At 51.2% G+C, this 21,686-nt stretch overlaps 1 protein-coding gene across 1 annotated transcript in view; it reads left to right on the top strand.

The window, feature by feature from the left end:
• Nucleotides 1-21,686, top strand: part of AP2B1 (adaptor related protein complex 2 subunit beta 1) — a gene marked incomplete at its 3' end in the record, with an annotated part of 476,528 nt that overhangs the window by 446,203 nt on the left and 8,639 nt on the right. The gene's annotated exons all lie outside the window — the stretch shown is intronic.

Raw genomic sequence — 21,686 nt, forward strand, 5'->3', positions numbered from 1 at the left:
TAAAGGCATGATGCTGACGAACCCAATCCGAGCCCGCATCTTAACTCCTAGAGTGGACAAAAAAGATAAAACCTCTCTTACAGACCCCATCATTATCAAAGGACAATTGCCTTTAAATTCCCTAGTGGTATCAAACGCTCGTAAGCCAATGAATTCTCAAACTTCAGGGGATTCTCCTCCACCAGATAAGGAGTCCAAACTAATTGACGCCTCTGGCAAACGCATAGCAGCCGAAGCAGCAAACCAGTGGCACATTGCAAATACCCAAGGCCTTTTAGCTAGGTATGACCGGGCACACTGGGATGAAATAGAACAACTTCTCCAATACCTCCCAGATTAGCATAAGACTACAGCACAGGACTTGGTAACTGAGGGTAAGCTCATTTCCAATTCCTCTATTTGATGTGTCTAGATGCTGCATACACCTCAGCTAGGGAGATGAACACCAGCACAAGCTCAGGAGACATGCTTGGTTAAGGATCTCAGGTTTTAAACCTGATCCAACAATCAATCCTTAGCACACCCTTTGATAAGGAACACATATTTGGCCCTACGTTGACCAGGCGTTAGAAAAGATGAAAAAGGACCCTGAAGTCGCTAAACCTATGGGAGAACTTCAAACTGCATCCATCAGAGGTTCTTTTTGTCGCTCCTTCTACAGAGGATGGTCAAAAACAACATCCCCAGATCAAAAAATACCTCCACTTACAAAGGTAATAACCAATCTTCTCCATCCAGAGGATTTTTTGAAGAGGTTATAGGGGCAACAACTTCAAAGGTAGAGGTAAGGGCAACACACCACGTAACTCCCTTTCCCCCAACAAACAGTGACTTACCCATGCTCCCCCACCCCTCCCCCCGCCCCCGATTATACCACACCTGTCTAGGAAGACTTCACCAATTTCTCCCCATTTGGCAGTCCATAACCTCAGACAAATGGGTGCTTGGAATTATCCAACATTTCTTTTGCCTGGAGTTTACCAGCAACCCCCCAAACATTCCACCACGATCTCACAAGTGATCTCCAGAACGCATACACTTGCTAAAACAAGAGGTCCAGTCCCTCTTGATAAAAGGGGCAATAGAGCCAGGCTTGACGCCGATGGAGACGGGAGCCTGAATCGGCGCTCCCGCCGGTGATCCCCTCTCCAGCACCATCCTGCCCGCTATAGAGGGGCCTGAGCACAGTGACTGGCCCTGGGGGTGTCGGAACCTCCGGGGCAGTCCTCCCCTGGACTCACAGAACCGTTAGACCTGCAAAGCTGCAGAGCGCACAAAATGGCAACCGTGTGGCGATAACGGCCCGAGTCCGATTATGTGCAGACGGCGGTTGATGGTTGCCTGTTGCCCTTCCTGATTTGCAGCTGCGGAAAACGGGCGGTGGACGCCGGCGGAGAAGCGAGCCGGGAACACTGCCAGTAAGGGGGCAGCATAATGCAAGGACTGAGAGGAGCCAGGGACCTGGTGCATAATAGCTTACAAGCTAGGAAGCTAACCTCCCGGCCCTGACGGAGGCCCGGAGGGCTGGGGCTGAAGTGGGAAGGCTTGAACTGTCCGAGCGGCCGATACCGCTTGATACGCATGGCGACCTGCACCCCTCATGGCGAAGCGCCAGAGTGGTGAAATGGCGGCTGCTTGAGGCAGGACGGAGACCGCAGTTCACCGCTGCAGGCACGGAAAGACACACGGAGGGGCACGGCAGGGGAAGTTTAGTGCCTTTAAGACGTTCCCGGGAGGCCCGCCACATAGCAGTGCAAGGCAAACAGCGAGGGGAGTGGCGGATGCGGTGCTGCAGAGGCACGCCATGCTGGCGGGAGGCCCATGATGAGCTCCGGCGGCTGGTAGCACCGCATTAGTGGCCAGCAGAGAGACTGGGTACTGGGATACGGCCCTGGACAGTGCAGCTGACTGCGGGCCCCCTGAATCAGTGAAGACACCGTGGTGGCGGCTGGGACTTCATGCTCAGCGCGAATGAGGCACGGCCTGGTTTGGAGGTGGAGGGCCCAAAGACAGCAGACTCAAAGGTGGAGGGGGAGCTCAGTTGCCGCCAGTACGGTGGATCTGGAGCCTTTCAGAGGAGGGACCAGCGAGCAAATATAATGCGGCCGAACGCGGACAGAACGGTGGGACCGGCCTTCGGCCCACCATAGCGGAACAGAGCACGACTGAGACCGACCCACCCGGTTGTTTATCAAATCGGAGGCGGAGGAGACCGGCCGCAAGAACACCATGGGACGGACCACCAAGAGACGGGACACTGAGCAGCAGGAGGCGCCGAGTGAGGAAAGCGGGGACACCCCCGGAGGAGCTATGAGGATGGCAGTGGAGACCAAGATAGACACAATCCGGGAGGACCTGGGCCTTCTACGGGCTGACCACAGGAGGCTGGCGGATCGGGTCACGGCCGCGGAGGGGGAAATAGAGGGGCTGAGGACACCGTGGCTGCGACAACACGCAACGTCACGGACATAGAAAAAAAGAGTCCTGAACCTGGAACAACGAGCGGAGGATGCGGTAAACCGGGCCCGCCGCAACAACATTAGGGTCACGGGCCTTCCCGAAAAAGTGGAGGGGAATGACATGATGGCGTACCTTGAGCGCTGGCTGCGCACTGCGGTGGCAGAGGAGGGGCTACCGACATTCTTCGCCTTAGAAAGGGCACACAGAGTTCCAGCCCGAGCTCCGTAACCTGGCAGGCCACCGAGGCCGGTGGGGGCCTGCCTCCTCTTTTACAAAGATAGGGACCATGTACTGAGCCAAGCGCGCCTCAAAGGGCTACTCAAGGTGGATAACAGTATTGTGTGGATCTTCCCAGATTTCTCTTGGGAGGTGCAACAACAAAGAGCATCCTTTACTGCGGTCAAAAGGAAACTGCGCCTGATGGGGGTGTCCTACTCTATGGTCTTTCCTGCTAAACTTCGTATAGTGCGCTCTGGGAGCACTTTACTCTTCACCACCCCCCAGGAGGTCTGGGACTGTATTGAGGAACGGGACCTCCGAGGACTGCTGCAATAACAAAAAACCCCGGATGAACAGACCCTGACACACTCTCCTGATAGAGGGACGACCTCAAAGAACCACCCGACGACGGAGGAGGCGAACCGGGCCAGAGCCAGTGCAATCGCAGCGGTGGCCTCATTGAGTGCGGCAGACACCCGGGACCCAATGTTGCATTCTGGGGAAGAGCAGAGGGACTCGGACTCTGAAACCAGCTTGAGCTCGTTGGGGGATGCCAGCCAGACCCTGCCGCATGTCACTCCCAGATCAGCAGATGACCTGATGTGAAGTGGGTCGTGCAAGCAAGTATTGTCGGGCCTGTATTGTGGGAAGGGGGAACTTGATGTTAATGTAGCCCTACACAATAGCAGGAGGGGTCCCTTAATAACTACCCGAGACATTTACACCAGGGGGAGGAACCGGGTGGGGGGGGCGAGAGGACGGCTGTCCTCCAGGCGGTCATTGACCTAGCCACCACTCCCGAACTTTGACTGTTCAAGCACCAGTGTGCATGGTTTGGATGAGGGAGACATTCTCACTTGTCCTAGGGATGGGGTGTTGGGATGGTTTTATTAGTTCTAGTTGGGGGCACTGCTGTCTTATCCAATGGGGCGACACAGACTATCACGTGAAGGCTCGCGCTCTATGATCTGGGGCGCCAGATACCGGGGGGAGCAGGGGAAGCTGGACGGAGGGGGAGCGGCTAATCTCTAATGCACAAGCAGACTGAATACAACTTACTCACCTGGAACATCCGGGGGATGCACTCCATGCAAAAGCGGTACACAATTTTCTCACAGCTGAATAGACGGGGGTCCACATAGCAATGCTACAAGAGACACATACATTAGCGGCAGAGGGGGAGGCATTACATCGTAGGTGGAGAGGATAGGCATACTACACCACGTACTCCGCGTTTGCCAGGGGGGTCTTAATTTGGATCAGGGTGGGGGTCCCCTTCCAACATACTGCTCACAAGGTGGATCCGGAGGGCCGATACGTAGTGGTCACAGGATGCCTCGATGGTCAGTACATCACACTCATCAATGTCTATGGCCCTAATATAGATCAGGGGGCGTTCCTGGAGCGACTGTCAGGGACACTGGCCCCATACCTAACGGGTGCAGTTATCATGGAGGGGGGCGACTTTAACTGAAAAACAGACCCATTCCTGGATCGCTCGCACCCACCACTTAAAGAAGCCCCTGGCAATCCCGTTGGGGAGTGGTAGACACATGGTGAAAGACTCATCCAGGGGACAGAGAATACTCCCACGTCCATGACTTACACGTCCGCTTAGATACCTTCTTATGTTCGCCAGATATGCACATCCGACTCCACAAGACGGAATACCTCACGCAGACCGTGTCTGACCACAATCCTCTATTAGCCCGACTGCAATGGGGACATAAACGTCAACCCATCCCCACTTGGCGCCTTAAGCCGGAGGCACTTGAGGACCAAGTGTTCCATAATGAGATTAAAGAGCACATCGTCACATACTTCATGGACAATGCACACACTACGGACTCTAGAGTGTCTAAATGTGAGGCATTTAAGGCAGTGATTTGGGGGCGTTACATGGCACTGTCCATAGGGGTCAGACGTACGGTAGTGACGGACATGGAAAGGACAGACCGGGTGTTGACAGAAGTGGAGTGCAGATGTCCGAATGCTCCGAACCTACAGCAGGAGTTGCTCGAAGCGAAAGAGGAGGTGGCGGTACGGGAGGAGAGATTGCGGTGCTTCGATTACCGAGCCTACATGGACAGAACACATGCAGAGAGGGTTAAGGCGGGAAGATTGCTGCCTTGGTTTCTACCCCTACCCATAGGGAGCATGCCATTCTAGAGTTAACAGGTCCAGGAGGGCGACCTCTGTATCAGCAGGATGACGTTAATGAGAGTTTCCGAAGGTACTATGAGCGCCTACGCATGAGCACAGGAACCAGGGAGGCGGGGACGTGGAGGAGAACCTGGCGACCTTCTGATGCATGCCCTATCGGACAAGGAGGCGGAGCCCCTGGGGGCAGCAATCTCAGACAGAGAAATCTGAGTAGCTATTAAAGAACTGGCGAGAGGGAAAACACCAGGCACAGATGGGCTCCCTAAAGAGTTTTATGCCACGTATTTGGACGTGCTGACCCCCAGGCTAGTGGAGATGTACGCGGAGGCCCGGGAGAAGGGCTGCCTGCCGGGTACGACTAGATAGGCGGTGGTAGTCCCGATCCTGAAGCCGATCCAGGGTACGCCTCTCTAGGCGTACCCTGGAGTGCGAATCGTATCGCCCATTGTCGATGCTCAATCTCGATGTTAAAATTCTAAGTAAACTACTGGCTATGCGCCTACTCTCCTATATGGTACCATTGGTACATCAGGACCAGGAAGGATTCATACCTTGTCAAAATACAACCCTAAATATCGGCAGGCTACTGTCCATTATTGAATTAGGAGCGGCGGCGGAACAGAGGGGGGCAGTATTCACCATTGACATGGAGAAGGCATTTGATAGTCTTGAATGGGGGTTCCTGTATGCGGTATCGTCCAAAATGGGCCTGTGAGAGGGCTTTATAGGCTGGATGAAGCTCTTATATGCTGATCCAGTGGCAAGAGTCCGCACGGGCACACAATATTGACACAATATCGAGTGGAGAGGGGGGACGCGTCAGGGATGCCCCCTATCTCCGCTGCTGTTCACCTTGGCAGTGGAGTCATTAGTCTGTGTGGCACGGTCCGGCAGGGAGTACCAGGGTATTCAGGTGGGAGAAACACGGCATCAATTGGCGCTATATGCAGACGACCTCCTATTCCTCAATGATGCAGAGGGTGACCTACCGGGAGCTAAGGCAATGATGGAGCACTTTGGCTCCTTGTCGGGACTACGCTTGAACTGGCTGAAGTCCAAACTGCTCCTCCTGGTGAGGGACGCAAGACCCCCTCTGAATTTGGGGAATTTGAGTGTGGGAATGACAGCAGTGCGGGGAAGGGGGAGGGGTCGCAGTTCTTGTTTGAGGCTTTGTTTTTGGGGGGTATGATCTGCAATTAAAGGGACTATGGGGCAATCCTGCACCGCCTTGGACGGACAAGGCACAACAAGGATATTGACTCAAACAACAGGTTCATGGGCTGGTTTGCCTGACCAAGGCTAACATGTAATGATTGTCTCAAAGTGTATGATGTATGCAAAACAAAAAAGGCAATAAAGTTTGTTTAAAAAAAGGGGGCAATAGAGCCTGTTCCCATACAGTAGAACCAAGGCTCTCTGTATTTCCTCCTCCCCAGAAAGGGAGCTTCCCTAAGATCTATTATAGATGTGAGAGAGCTAAACCACTACATATTGTAGGAACATTTTCACATGGTGACACTTCAACAGGTGCTCCCACTTTTACAAAGAGCAGTCTTTATGTCTGCTCTAGATTTAAAAGACGCACATTTTCAGGTTCCAATTCATCCAGCTCATTGCAAAAACCTGAGCTTTGTGATGGCAGACGAGCATTACCAGTTCAAGGTACTTCCCTTCGGAGTGACTACAGCGCCCAGAGTTTTTACCAAATGCCTGGCAGTGGTTGCTGCTCATCTCATAAGACAACAAATTCACTAGACGACCTGTTCATGAAAGCCTTACCAGAACTGTCTCAACACACACAGAGCACAATAGATCTACTTCACCATCCATGCACAAAAATCTCACCTGCATCCATCACAGACCCAGTCTTATCTAGGAGATACTCTAGACAAAGTCAAAGCTCTAGCCTCTCCCAATGTAGCCAGAATACACAACATTCAAGCTACCATTCTACAGTTTCAACCCAACCAATCATTAGTAGCCAGAGTGTTCATGCAATCACTCGGAATGATGGCGTCCTGCATCACATTTGTCCCAATGCGAGGTTTCACATGCGCCTACTACAAGAATGCTTAGCACATCAGTGGAATCAATCACAGGGTCTGTTGGCCAATCTAGTGTTGGTAGTCGGCCGCATCCATTATTCTCTGCAGTGGTGGAACCAACAAAACTTATCAGCAGGCTGGCCTTTCATCGACCCTGTTCCACATCGTGCTCAAAGCAGACGCAGCTCTAACAGGTGTGGGGACTCATCTAGAAAGTTAAACAATACAAGGCATGTGGAGCAACAAACCCAGGACTCTCCACATAAACTATCGAGAGCTATTAGCTGTTTTCCTAGCACTAAAAGCTTTTCAGACTCAGCTCATAGCCCAAACTGTCCTAGTCCGAACGGACAATATAACCGCAATGTATTATGTGCAGAAGCAAGGCGGGACACACTCTCTCCAACTGTCAACACTAGCTAAAGCCATTTGGAATTGGGTGATCTGCCACAAGATTTATCTTCTGGTAGAATATCTCCCAGGAGTAAACAATCAAATTGCTCTTCAGCAGGAGAAAACAACAAATTCACGCTTGTTAACTTCACACCCAAGTGGAGGACGTGAAGGAGGGTAGGGAGGGTGCTCCGCTTGCTTAAGGACACTATGGCCTTCTGGGGGAGGCTCCCACTCTCGGTGATGGGACGTTTCTCGCTACTTAAAATAGTGGTGTTACTTCTTCTGAGTGACTACAGCGCCCAGAGTTTTTACCAAATGTCAGGCAGTGTCAGGCCTTTCGTCGTTACTCCTCAGGATGGGTTTGATGCTGATAGGGGGCCCACCTCTAGATCATCCCAAGTCTGGCTCTTTATATCTCAGACTATTAGGGAGATCAAGCGGGGGAAAAATATAGGTAGTCCGGAGGGGAACAGCTGGGCAACTGGAGCAGGAAAACCTGTAACATATAAAACAGGGAATCAATGGAAGAGCGACTCTAACTCTAGCTATTCTCTGCAATCAGTGGTATGTCCGCCACCCACCTGAAGAATCCTATAAGTGATGAGGAATGAAGAGTGACAGGTAAGGCGTCTTCTTAATTCCCAGAGTGTCCTGCGCAAAAGACATAAAGAAGACCATAAATGTGCCCCCTCTTTCCCACCACTAGATAAAGGGTTTCAAAAATCCCCTGATGTAAGGGAAACCATTCACCACCTACCCTCTGAGAACAGGAAGATGACCTAAAGTAATACTGAGGATGCCCTTCGCTTGTCACAGTGTACATAAATAAAAGAAATTTCCCCTCCGATAGTTTGTTGAGTGTTAGTACCGTCAGGCACTTCAAATACCCTAAGAGTATCTCGACCACAGCAAACGGGAGTCAATTAGGGTAATTCCATATGTGAATACAGTAACTGAAATAATGCCCAGTTAAGGAAAAGCAAAATGAATGATAAGCACTCCTCTGCAGATACGTCTCTGCGAGGAACAAAAAAACCTCCTTTTCCTTGCAGCACACACAGGAAATTACAAGCGCCAATATCCTGAACAAACTTCAGACTCAGCCGAGTCGGAAGATAACCGGGAAAACAGCAACCCCAGTTCAACACAAAATAAACGCCCCCCTGAGCGCGGGGGTAAACCTGTAACTGGCACACTGAAGACGATGTGGGCGCTTCCTAAGCCCCTCCAATGTATCCACCAAAGTTTGACAGAGTAAGAGTTCCCAGAACTCGAACGATCAGCAACTGATGCGGGCGCTTCCTAAGCCCCACCTGATAATCCAAAGGATCTGCAAAGCAGTCCGGCGCGAGCTTAACTCCAGCCCGCCCGGAACGAGCACAAAAACACAGAACGGGTCGCGTAAACCACCAAGCCTCAATTCAGGAAGGAATAATCGGCAAGGTCTCTTCCGCTACCGCCAGGATATCCCGTTTCCCAGTCGCGCATCGTCATCTGACGCGCCGCGTTAGGAAACATGGGTAATGTAGTCTTTTCATGTTCGAGATAGGTTCATGATTGCAGGCAGTGATTTACCGGAGGCCGGGGAACCTGACAGAACACCCCCCCTTTACAAGATTCACTGACTGCCTCCAGGTTTACCAGGATGCGACAAATGAAATTTCTTAACCAGTCTAGGAGCATGAACAGCACCCGCAGGTTCCCAAGAGTCCTCTTCAGGCCCATAGCCCTTCCACGCCACCACATATTGGAGCTGACCCTTCACCCTACGTGCATCCAGAATGCCTCTCACCTCATACTCCACGTCTTGCTGCACTCTTACGGGTTCAGGGCCTTTAGCCCGAGGACCTTTTGCGGGCTTGAGCAGAGACACATGAAAAGCAGGATGGATCCGGATATGTCCCGGGAGGCTCAGTTTCACAGCCACAGGGTTGATGTGACGTATCACCTGGTAAGGGCCAATAAACCTGGGGTTGAACACACTGTATTTGCGGAAGCGAATATTTCTAGTGGACAACCATACCCAATCTCCCTTGGCATACAGAGGACAAGCCCTCCAATGTTTATCGGCCTGTGCCTTGTATTTCCCTTTAGCTTTTTCCAGATTCACCCTTGCTAGCCTTACAGTTTCTCGTAACTGGACCAACCTAGACTGCAACTGAGGGATCGGGACCTCGGAGGATGAAACACTCAAAGGGGCAAACCTAGGGTGAAACCCGTAGGTGCAGAAAAACGGGGTATATGAAGTTGAAGAATGAACAGCATCATTGTAAGACACTTCAGCAGTCCATAACCAATCAACCCAAGCCTCAGTAGTGGTATCCACGAAGCATCTCAAGTACTGCTTGAGTGTTTGGTTTAACCTCTCGGTTTGCCCGTCAGTTTGGGGGTGAAAGCTGGTGGACAAGGAAGGGGCGATGCCCAGCCTATTACACCACACCTTCCAAAACCTAGCGGTGAACTGGGCTCCCCTGTCTGAAACGATGACTTTAGGCAATCCGTGTAACCTAACTACATGAAGGAGCAATAGGTGAGCAAGTTGGCTGGCAGTTGGGACCCCTTTGCATGCAATAAAATGACCTAGTTTGGTTAAATAGTCCACCACTACCAATACCGCAGTCATCCCCCGATCTTTAGGAAGACCCACCACAAAGTCCACAGAAAAGCTCTCCCAAGGACTCACAGGAGTAGGCATGTTTTGCAAAAGTCCTTGTGTTGGACGATGGTCACTCTTGGCCTTAGAGCAGGTGTCACATCGCTGAACCCATGCAAAGACATCAGGACGGATGGTAGGCCACCAATACATACGTAGCATCTTCTCCAAGGTTTTCTTTCCTCCTGTGTGTCCAGCGCATGGTAGATCATGACACCATTGAAAAGCTTGTCGTCTTAGAGCTACAGTAGGCAGGAGTATCTGGGATCCTTTTCTCGGCACACCTTGTCGAATTTTCCACTCCGGATGTAGACGAATCCAGGTCTTCCAGCTAAAGGTTTGCATTCCTCTTTTTACTTTGTGAAGAAACTCATCAGTGTGTATAGTCCCTATCACTTTCTTGGGGTCAATGATGCTTTTCTCTTGTACAACTTCCATGGCAGAGCTGTGTTCCTGACGCGAGAGTGCATCAGCCTTCCGATTATCACAACCTGGACGGAATGTCACCGTGAAGTGGAATTCAGCAAAAAACAGCATCCAACGTAGTTGTCGAGGAGTAAGGTGCCGAGCAGCTCGCATAAACTGTAAGTTGCGGTGATCGGTGTACACCGTGATTTGTTGTTAGGCTCCCATCAACCAATGCCTCCATTCTGCGAAGGCATCTTTTATTGCTAGCAGTTCTTTCTCCGCAATGGTGTAATTACGCTCCGCGCTGTTTAGTTTTCTAGACATGAAGGCAATGGGATGGAGATGACCTGTACTTTCATTCCGTTGGGAGAGCACCGCACCAACAGCTACTTCGGAGGCGTCTGCTTCCACCACAAACGGGAGGTTCGGATCGGCGTGAGTTAGCACAGGAGCAGTCATGAAAGCAGTTTTCAATTGTTCAAAAGCTGTCTGTTCCGCCAAACCCCACACAAAAGGAGTGTTCTTCCTGGTGAGCTTAGTAAGCGGAGTCACCATGTCCGAGAAGTGTGCAATGAATCTCCTATAAAAATTCGCAAAACCAAGGAGTCTTTGGATGTCTTTGATGTTGCGAGGGCTTGGCCATTCCACGATTGCCCGTACTTTTCGGTCAGCCATAAGTTGCCCTGAAGGAGTGAGCATGACTCCAAGGAATTCAACAGTAGTGACATGGAATTCACACTTCGTTAGCTTACAATATAGATGGTTCTGTTGTAAGGCGCGAAGGACTTGGCCGACATGTCTTTGATGTTCCATTTCTCCATTCGAGTAAATCAGAATATCATCAATGTAGACGACCACAAAGATGTCTAAAAAGTCTCTCAAAACCTCATTCAAGAAAAATTGAAAAGAGGCTGGGGCATTGCAGAGCCCGAAGGGCATCACCAAGTATTCAAAAAGTCCGTACCGCGTTTTAAACGCGGTCTTCCACTCGTCGCCACTTCTTACTCGTACCAGATGGTAGGCTCCCCTGAGGTCTAATTTGGTGTAAATATTAGCAGATCGTACTTGCTCCAGTAATACTGGTATCAAGGGGAGCGGGTACTGGTTTTTGATCGTGATGGCATTCAAAGCCCTGTAATCGATGCAGCATCGGAGTTCCCCATTGGCTTTAGGGATAAAAAACAGTGGGGAAGCTGCGGGGGATCTGGAGGGACGAATGAAACCCAATTTAAGCAGGTCATCCAAATATTCCTGGAGGTGTGCAGTTTCAGGTTGCGATAAAGCATAGATCCTACCACAAGGAACCACAGACCCTGGCGTCAAATCAATACGGCAATCGTATTCGCGATGTGGAGGGAGGACTTCTGCTTTTGCTTTGCTGAATACCTCCTCATACTCCCGATAACACTGTGGTAACTCTACTTCCTTCTCCGCAGCCGTGGAAATGTGATGAGTAGAGGCTAAGGACATGGAAGGTCGAGGCGTCTCTCTCAGGCAATGGGTTTGGCAATAGGTGGAATGAAATTGCACTGACTGATCCGTCCAGCTAATGGTGGGCTCGTGTTTTTTCAGCCACGGAAGTCCCAAAATAACCCCGTAGGTTGGGGCATGAATGAGGTTGAATGTTATGTTTTCTGTATGGCCCTCTCCATACCACATCTCATATTCTGGCGTATGTTGACTGATTGGGCCAGATTCCAGTTCATGTCCGTCAACCGCAAACACGGCCTCAGGAACAGATTTGGTAACGGGAACTACCCCCAACCGCTGGGCTTCAGCTAGGTCCATAAAGCAGCCAGTGGCTCCAGAGTCTATCATGGCTCGAATGGTCTTGGGGGAGTTGTCTATCCACAACTCCAGGGTCAGGAAGAACAGGCGGTTTTCTACATAGTCTTCTTCTGTTACTGAAGGGATGAAGTGAGTGCTCGAGTTTCTCCCTTCTGCTAAACTCAAGCGTTGGAGTTTTCCGACCCCTTCTCCACTGTGGATACTGCCACCTGTCCTGAACGAGGACGACCGCCCTTAGGTTTCACAGGGCATTCCCTTAAGAAGTGTCCTTTCTTCCCACAATAGAGGCAGAGCCCAAACTTACGACGATGCTCTCTTTCATTCGGGGTTAATGATGCCCTTACAACCCCAATCTCCATGGATTCTACTTTTCCTTCAGATTTTTCCCCAGTGACAGTCTTTTCACCCAAGAGGACTGGGCGGTCCTTTCTGCTTTGTTCTCCTTTGCGTTCCCGGAGTCGGTGGTCCAAGCGTAGAGCTAAATCAATAAAAGCAGCGCACGTCGTAGGCTGGGGTTCAACTTGAGCGATAACATCTTTAAGATTTTCTGTGAGTCCCTGGTAGAACAGAACCATTTGTTTTGCTTCAGGCCAATCGGTTTCAGCAAATAACCTCCTAAAGTGGTTAAGGTATGTAACCAAATCAGAGGAGCCCTGTTTCAGCACAAGCAATTCTTTATCTGCTGAAAGTTTCAGCCCTCCGGTCAAAGGTCTTCTCAAACTCAGTTCTAAATAGCTCCCAATCATACAGAATAGCATCGTTATTCCTCACTATGGGAACTGCCCACTGAGCTGCCTCTCCCCCCAGGTACGAAATCAAAAAGGAAACCCTGGATTGGTTAGTCAAAAAACACTTCGGTTTACACGTAAAGTGCAACAATACTTGAGTCATGAACACCTGTACCTTTTTCCTATCACCTAAAAACCGTTCAGGGGGGTCTAAGGGAACCGGAGAAGGCATTTCCACCACTACTGAGGCAGGTTGAGAGGCGGAGGCTCCTGCATCAAATGGGTTACGCTGCGCGGCGTCAAACCGAGCCTGCAGTGCGGCTGTCTCTTGACGAGAGGTGGCTAGTTCTGTTTGCACTAAGGCCAGTGCTGCTAGAACATCATCTAAGGTGGCCATCCTTTGATTCAATCCCACCAGGAGGAGAAGAACTCGTGGGCCGATTATTCTGTCAGGCCTTTCGTCGTTACTCCTCAGGATGGGTTTGATGCTGATAGGGGGCCCACCTCTAGATCATCCCAAGTCTGGCTCTTTATATCTCAGACTATTAGGGAGATCAAGCGGGGGAAAAATATAGGTAGTCCGGAGGGGAACAGCTGGGCAACTGGAGCAGGAAAACCTGTAACATATAAAACAGGGAATCAATGGAAGAGCGACTCTAACTCTAGCTATTCTCTGCAATCAGTGGTATGTCCGCCACCCACCTGAAGAATCCTATAAGTGATGAGGAATGAAGAGTGACAGGTAAGGCGTCTTCTTAATCCCCAGAGTGTCCTGCGCAAAAGACATAAAGAAGACCATAAATGTGCCCCCTCTTTCCCACCACTAGATAAAGGGTTTCAAAAATCCCCTGATGTAAGGGAAACCATTCACCACCTACCCTCTGAGAACAGGAAGATGACCTAAAGTAATACTGAGGATGCCCTTCGCTTGTCACAGTGTACATAAATAAAAGAACTTTCCCCTCCGATAGTTTGTTGAGTGTTAGTACCGTCAGGCACTTCAAATACCCTAAGAGTATCTCGACCACAGCAAACAGGAGTCAATTAGGGTAATTCCATATGTGAATACAGTAACTGAAATAATGCCCAGTTAAGGAAAAGCAAAATGAATGATAAGCACTCCTCTGCAGATACGTCTCTGCGAGGAACAAAAAAACCTCCTTTTCCTTGCAGCACACACAGGAAATTACAAGCGCCAATATCCTGAACAAACTTCAGACTCAGCCGAGTCGGAAGATAACCGGGAAAACAGCAACCCCAGTTCAACACAAAATAAACGCCCCCCTGAGCGCGGGGGTAAACCTGTAACTGGCACACTGAAGACGATGTGGGCGCTTCCTAAGCCCCTCCAATGTATCCACCAAAGTTTGACAGAGTAAGAGTTCCCAGAACTCGAACGATCAGCAACTGATGCGGGCGCTTCCTAAGCCCCACCTGATAATCCAAAGGATCCGCAAAGCAGTCCGGCGCGAGCTTAACTCCAGCCCGCCCGGAACGAGCACAAAAACACAGAACGGGTCGCATAAACCACCAAGCCTCAATTCAGGAAGGAATAATCGGCAAGGTCTCTTCCGCTACCGCCAGGATATCCCGTTTCCCAGTCGCGCATCGTCATCTGACGCGCCGCGTTAGGAAACATGGGTAATGTAGTCTTTTCATGTTCGAGATAGGTTCATGATTGCAGGCAGTGATTTACCGGAGGCCGGGGAACCTGACAGGCAGTGGTTTTTGCTCATCTCATAAGACAACAAATTCACTAGACGACCTGTTCATGAAAGCCTTACCAGAACTGTCTCAACACACACAGAGCACAATAGATCTACTTCATCAACTGAGTTTCACCATCAATGCACAAAAATCTCACTTGCATCCATCACAGACGCAGTCTTATCTAGGAGCTACTCTAGACAAAGTCAAAGCTCTAGCCTCTCCCAATGTAGCCAGAATACACAACATTCAAGCTACCTTTCTACAGTTTCAACCCAACCAAGCATTAGCAGTCAGAGTGTTCATTCGGAATGATGGCGTCCTGCATCACATTTGTCCCCATGCGAGGCTTCACATGCGCCTACTACAAGAATGCTTAGCACATCAGTGGAATCAATCACAGGGTCTGTTGGCCAATCTAGTGTTGGTAGTCAGCCGCATCCATTATTCTCTGCAGTGGTGGAACCAACAAAACTTATCAGCAGGCTGGCCTTTCATCGACCCTGTTCCACATCGTGCTCAAAGCAGACGCATCTCAAACAGGTGGGGGGGGCTCATCTAGAAAGTTAAACAATACAAGGCATGTGGAGCAACAAGCCCAGGACTCTCCACATAAACTATCGAGAGCTATTAGCTGTTTTCCTAGCACTAAAAGCTTTTCAGACTCAGCTCATAGCCAAAACTGTCCTAGTCCGAATGGAAAATATAACAGCAATGTATTATGTGCAGAAGCAAGGCGAGACACACTCTCTCCAACTGTCAACACTAGCTAAAGTCATTTGGAATTGGGTGATCTGCCACAAGATTTATCTTCTGGTAGAATATCTCCCAGGAGTAAACAATCAAATTGCTCTTCAGCAGGAGAAAACAACAAATTCACGGTTGGTAACTTCACACCCAAGTTCTCCTTCTTTACTTCCAACAGCGTGGCTTTACACAAATAGACCTATTTGCTGAAGTTAATGACTCTCGCAACAGTAACTGACTTTGCAGACTAGATATCCAAATCGCCCAAAACACAAACAAATGAAGTGTGAACATTTCACCTGGCTGTCAACAGCCTTTTGGAATAACACGCTAGGGAGAGACGAAGGTGCAGGCCCAACCAATTCTCTTGGCAAAACAGAAGCATCCCCAAACACCTAGCCACTGTTGGAAAGTCACCTTTTTTGTCATGGTCAGCCCCCACTTTTTGCCACTGGTACTAAGGTTTTTTAACTGATGGGCACATTGGTCCCTGCTAACCAGGCACCAATACCAATTCTCTTTTCCTAAAACAAGATGAAAGGGTTCGAGGCATGTGGGCTGCTGAATTCATATCTGTGCATAGATCGCCGCCTAGTGTTGGGTCCGGATGATTGCACATTGTTGTCCTGGAAGAGTCTTCGAAGTATCACGAGATAGGTGGCTCCTCCCCTGGACTACAGTGCGCATGGGCATCGCCTCCATCCCCAGATTGTTTTTTTCCGCCATTGGGTTCGGATGTGTGTCGGTTCCCTCTGTCGGAACCGATAGTTGTTAACTCTCTTAACTCGAGACCAAAAGGTCTTTAGGCTTGGCGCCGGTATCGTTTTCGTTCGGGTTTACTGTTTCTTCAGCTCCGAACTCTCGCTGCCCTTCCGCGTGCTGTCGGCGCGGACGGGCCTACACGACGCTCCAGACATGGAACGGACATCGTTTAAACGGTGCCCGGTGTGCAACGCGAAATACTCGCACCTCGACGTGCACCCAGTGTGCAACACTTGTCTGTCGCCGGACCACGACGAGGCCAGGTGTATGGCCTGCTCCAAGTTCCGGTGCAAGAAAACCCTCAAGATCCGCCGAACGACATCTTCGAAGAAGACGTTGGAAGCGACAATGTCCAACAGGTTTCGGACTCTAACACTGCGTCCGAGGGGGAGGCCTACGACGCAGGAGACGAGGAGTTTGACGAAGCCGGCGACGAGGTAGGGGACGACGATGGGGCCATTGCCACCGTGGGGGATAGCTCGGAGGAGGAGCATCCCCGGACTGACTCAGGGGTCGACCCCCTTCCTACGGCCCAGGTCGAGGGATCGCCTTCGGGCCTTACCCAAGACCCTGTTATTAGTCCAGCAGCCCCGCCTACGGGCCCGGCCATGGACATTTTAGAGGTGCCACTCACATTTCCGAAAACGAAAGTGAAGCCTTCGGGTTCAACACCTCCGGTTTCAAAACCGAAAGTGAAAGCGGTCCAGAAGGCTCTGGAGGCGTCAAAGTCTAAGAAATTCAAAATGGCCGACATGGAGAGTCCCGCCAAGATGGCCGACCCGAGGGCCTCAGGGTCGGTGCCGAAGGCGAAGTCGTCCGACGCGGCTGCGTCGGCGCCGAAGATGGTCGCGGTCGATGACCCGAAGAAGGCTTCGAAGAAGCGTCAAGGCGATCCCAAAGCTCTGGCTTCCCCGGCTCCGGCCGTCGGAGCCAAGGACGGTACCGCGTCGACTCCGAAGACGGTGCCTCTCGCCGACACCACTCCCAAGTCAGGGAAATCACGCGAGGCGGTCAATCCCTCTCCAGCCCTTTCGAAAAAGGTCGAAGAGTCCCTGCAACGGATTCGGAAGGTCGCGGAGCTTCCCGAACCTGAAGATGGGGTGTCGAAGCCCGCGCTGAAGCCGTCGAAGGCACAAGCGCCTATCCGCTTCACCCTGCCGCCGAAGTCGACGCCGAAGGCCTTCGCTTCGAAGCAGGGGGCTGGGGTGCCCTCGAAGGAGGTGTCGACGCCCAAAGCGTCTCCAGTGGTGTCTAAGCCTCGGCTCCAGCCACTCGCGGAGGAAGAGCGTCGTGAGGTCATCATCGACGCCAATACCGGGAAACTGTCCCTCCTCAAAAGGAAAATCACCACGGAGCCGGTGTTGGAACACTTTCGCATTCCTCTCAAAAACAAGAAGGACTCTGCGGGTACTTCAGCACCTTTGGCGCCGGCGTCTCCAAGTGACCTGCCGCGTTCACCAACTCACTCCAACGCGGGGGATGGTGACGAGGAGGAGGTCGAGTGCAACTATCCGGCGTACTCGGATCCGGAGGAGGAACATGAACCTTGGTCTGCCGGAGGCGACCCGGAGGACCCGCAGTCGGGTAAGGAACCGCACCTCTTTGCGGCGAAAACTTCGCCAACGGAGGACTCTGCTGCCTTCAACGCTTTGATCGAGAGAGCTGCAGCTAACCATGATGTCGTGCTGCACTCCGATCCTGTAGATGTGGACTTTTTATTTGACACTTTCTCTGTGGCCGAAAAGTCAATCAAAACTTTGCCAATGCTCAAGGGGGTGCTCAAGCACGCGCAGGAGGTCTTCAAGGAGCCCACTCGGGCACGTGTCATCAATTCACGCATTGATAAAAAATATAAGGCAGCGCCCTCGGATCCAACATATATCAAGGGACACTTGCCACTGGACTCTTTAGTTGTATCCAACGCTCGCAAGAGGGCGAACTCACAAACGACTGGTGACGCTCCTCCCCCAGACAAAGAGTCGAAAATATTTGAGGCCTCAGGGAAACGGATTGCTGCGCAGGCAGCTAACATTTGGCGCATCTCAAACACCCAGGCCCTACTTGCACGCTACGGTAGGGCTCATTACGACACCCTAGAACCACTGCTGCAGCACTTGCCTGACCAGTACAAGGAGGCAGGGGAAATGTTAATTCAAGAGGGAAAGCTCATCACAAACGCTTCCATCAAATGTGCGCTAGATGTGGCTGATACGGCCTCCAGGGCAATCAACACTAGTGTGTTGCTCAGAAGGCATGCATGGCTTAGGATTTCAGGGTTTAAACCTGATATACAAACGACCATCCTGAACCAGACGGTTAATCCTGACCATTTGTTTGGCCCTGAGGTTGATGCGACGCTTGTGAAAATGAAAAAAGATACAGACACTGCTAAGTCTATGGGGGCCCTTCAGTCTCGGCAGTTTCGGGGTGGTTCCTTTCGCCGCTCCAATACCAGAGGCACCTCAAGGGGTCAGGCATCGCAATCCACCCAGTACTACAAGGGCAATACCCAAACCTCATACACCAACAAGGGTAGAGGTGGCTACAGAGGCAACAATGTCAAGGGCAGGGGACGTGGAAACAACAGCTCCAGGTCCACCGCCGCCAACAAGCAGTGACGTCTTGTCACTGCCCCCCGACCACATAACACCGGTCGGGGGGAGACTCCAGCAGTTCCTGCCCGTGTGGAGATCCATCATCACGGACAGGTGGGTCAAATCTCTTGTCCAGTACGGTTACTGTCTGGAACTTACTTCCACTCCACCAAACATACCTCCAAGAAGCCGTCCTATGTCCGGCGAGCACTTGCACTTGTTGCAGCAGGAAGTTCTCGTCATGCTGCAAAAAGGGGCTATAGAGCTCGTCCCACTACAAGAAAGGGGAACAGGGGTTTACTCTCTGTATTTTTTAATCCCCAAAAAGGACGGATCTCTGGCCCATCCTGGACCTCAGGCCCCTCAACCGGTACATTCTCTCGGTGCACTTCCATATGCTCACGTTACAGCAGGTACTCCCTCTGCTTCAGCAGGGGGACTTCCTGGCTACGCTGGATCTAAAGGATGCATACTTTCATATCCCCCTGCATCCTTCCCACAAGAAGTATCTCAGATTCACGATTCTAGACCAGCACTACCAGTTCAGGGTTCTGCCGTTCGGGGTCACCACAGCGCCAAGGGTTTTTACAAAGTGCCTGGCGACTGTGGCGGCGCATCTACGACGCCAGAACGTCCACGTCTACCCTTATCTGGACGACTGGCTCATTCAGGCAAAAACAGAACAGCAGTGCGCCGACCACGTGTCCCGCACCATTCATCTCCTGCACGATCTGGGATTCTCTCTGAACTACCCGAAATCCCATCTCCAGCCCGCCCACGTACGACAGTATCTGGGCGCGACGATAAACACTCTGGCGGCCACCGCGCAGCCAAATTCAGTGAGAATCGCCAGCATCCAAACGCTGATCCAACGATTCAGGCCTCAACACTCGCTTCCAGCGAAAGTGTTCATGCAGTTGATAGGCATGATGGCCTCCTGCATCTCCATTGTCCCGCACGCGAGACTACATATGCGTCCGCTTCAGGAGTGCCTAGCACGTCAGTGGACTCAGGCTCATGGGCAACTGACAGACCTAGTGTTGGTGAGCGGTCGGGCATACAACTCTCTGCATTGGTGGAATCCACAAAACCTTTGCAAGGGCCGACCATTCTAAGAGCCTGTGCCACAGATTATCCTGACGACGGACGCTTCTCTCCAAGGATGGGGAGCGCATGTACTCCACTACACAGTGCAGGGACTATGGACACTACAGCAAAGGAAGATGCACATCAATGTGTTGGAACTGATGGCAATCTTCATGGCCTTGAAGGCGTTCAAAGTACATCTGTGCAACAAGGTTGTGTTGATCCGGACGGACAACATGACAGCCATGTACTACATTCAGAAGCAGGGAGGCACACACTCTCCGCAGCTGTCTCATCTGGCTCAGAGCATGTGGAAGTGGGCCATTCAGAGGAACATCTTCCTCATGGCAGAGCATCTCCCGGGCAAGGACAACCAGATGGCGGACCTGCTCAGCAGGCACAGCCATCAAATGCACGAGTTGGAGATACATCCATCAGTACTCCAACCGTACTTCCAAAGGTGGGGTCATCCAGAGATAGACCTGTTCGCCACAAAGGAGAACGCAAAATGCCAAAGCTTCGCCGCCAGGTTCCCACACCCGCAATCACAGGGCAATGCGATGTGGATGAACTGGTCAGGCAGATTTGCGTACGCTTTTCCCCCAGCACCTCTGATACCGCTGGTGGCACGCAAGCTCAGGCAGCACTCGATGACTCTCATCCTGGTTGCTCCAACGTGGGCTCGCCAACCATGGTACACCACGTTTCTGGAACTCTCCGTGGTACCGCATCAAAGGCTTCATCTCACTCCCAGCCTTCTGACGCAGAGCCATGGCGACATTCAGCACCCAGATCCGCAACAGCTCAACCTGGCGATCTGGCTCCTGAAGTCCTAGAGTTTGGCTACCTCAATTTGCCTCCCGATTGCATGAACATCATTCGGGAGGCAAGGAAGCCCACCACTAGAGCTTGTTACGCGGCTAAATGGAAGAGGTTTGTCATTTACTGTGTTAACCACGATATTGACCCGCTAGATGCTTCCATTCAAAACATCATTTGTTACCTGTTCCACCTGTACCAATGCAATTTGGCGTACTCTTCCATCCGCATTCACCTGTCGGCTATGGCAGCATACCTCCAGAATAGGCAACACCTGTCACTTTTTAAGGTCCCTGCTATCAAGGCTTTTCTGGAAGGACTCAAGAGAGTCATTCCACCAAGGACCCCACCAGCCCCAGAATGGAACCTCAATGTGGTTCTTACAAGACTGGTGGGTCCTCCCTTCGAGCCACTGCACTCTTGTGAGCTTCAGTTTCTGACTTGGAAGGTTGCATTCTTAGTAGCAATTACATCGCTACGGAGGGTTAGCGAGCTGCAGGCGCTCACCATCCAAGAACCTTTCTTCCAGGTACACGCTAACAGGGTGGTGCTCCGCACTAACCCTAAATTCTTACCCAAGGTTGTATCTCAATTCCATATGAACCAGACAATTGAGTTGCCAGTGTTTTTTCAAAACCCAGAATCGCTGGCGGAGCGGATGCTCCACACCCTTGATGTTAAAAGGGCCTTAATGTACTACGTTGACAGGACAAAAGATTTTCGTAAGACCAAGCAACTTTTCGTTGCATTTGCCTCACACCACAAGGGAAACACAATCTCCAAAGCAGGGATCGCTAGGTGGATTGTGAAATGCATCCAGATCTGTTACGCTAAAGCTAAACGCACTCTCACGATTCCACCGAGAGCCCACTCTACCAGAAAGTTGGGGGCCTCTATGGCCTTCCTAGGTAACATTCCCTTAGAGGATATTTGTAGAGCAGCCACATGGTCTACCACACATACTTTCACTAAACACTACTGTGTAGACGTGCACTCCAAACAGCAGGCTGCTGTTGGTCAGGCTGTTCTCAAGACACTTTTTCAGACTGCTGCAGCTGGCACGGGCGGCCGCCAATAACGGGAGGACTGCTATGTATTCTATGCACAGATA

The sequence above is a fragment of the Lissotriton vulgaris genome, unplaced genomic scaffold, assembly GCF_964263255.1.
Source record: "Lissotriton vulgaris unplaced genomic scaffold, aLisVul1.2 SCAFFOLD_972, whole genome shotgun sequence".
Classification (NCBI taxonomy): domain Eukaryota; kingdom Metazoa; phylum Chordata; class Amphibia; order Caudata; family Salamandridae; genus Lissotriton; species Lissotriton vulgaris.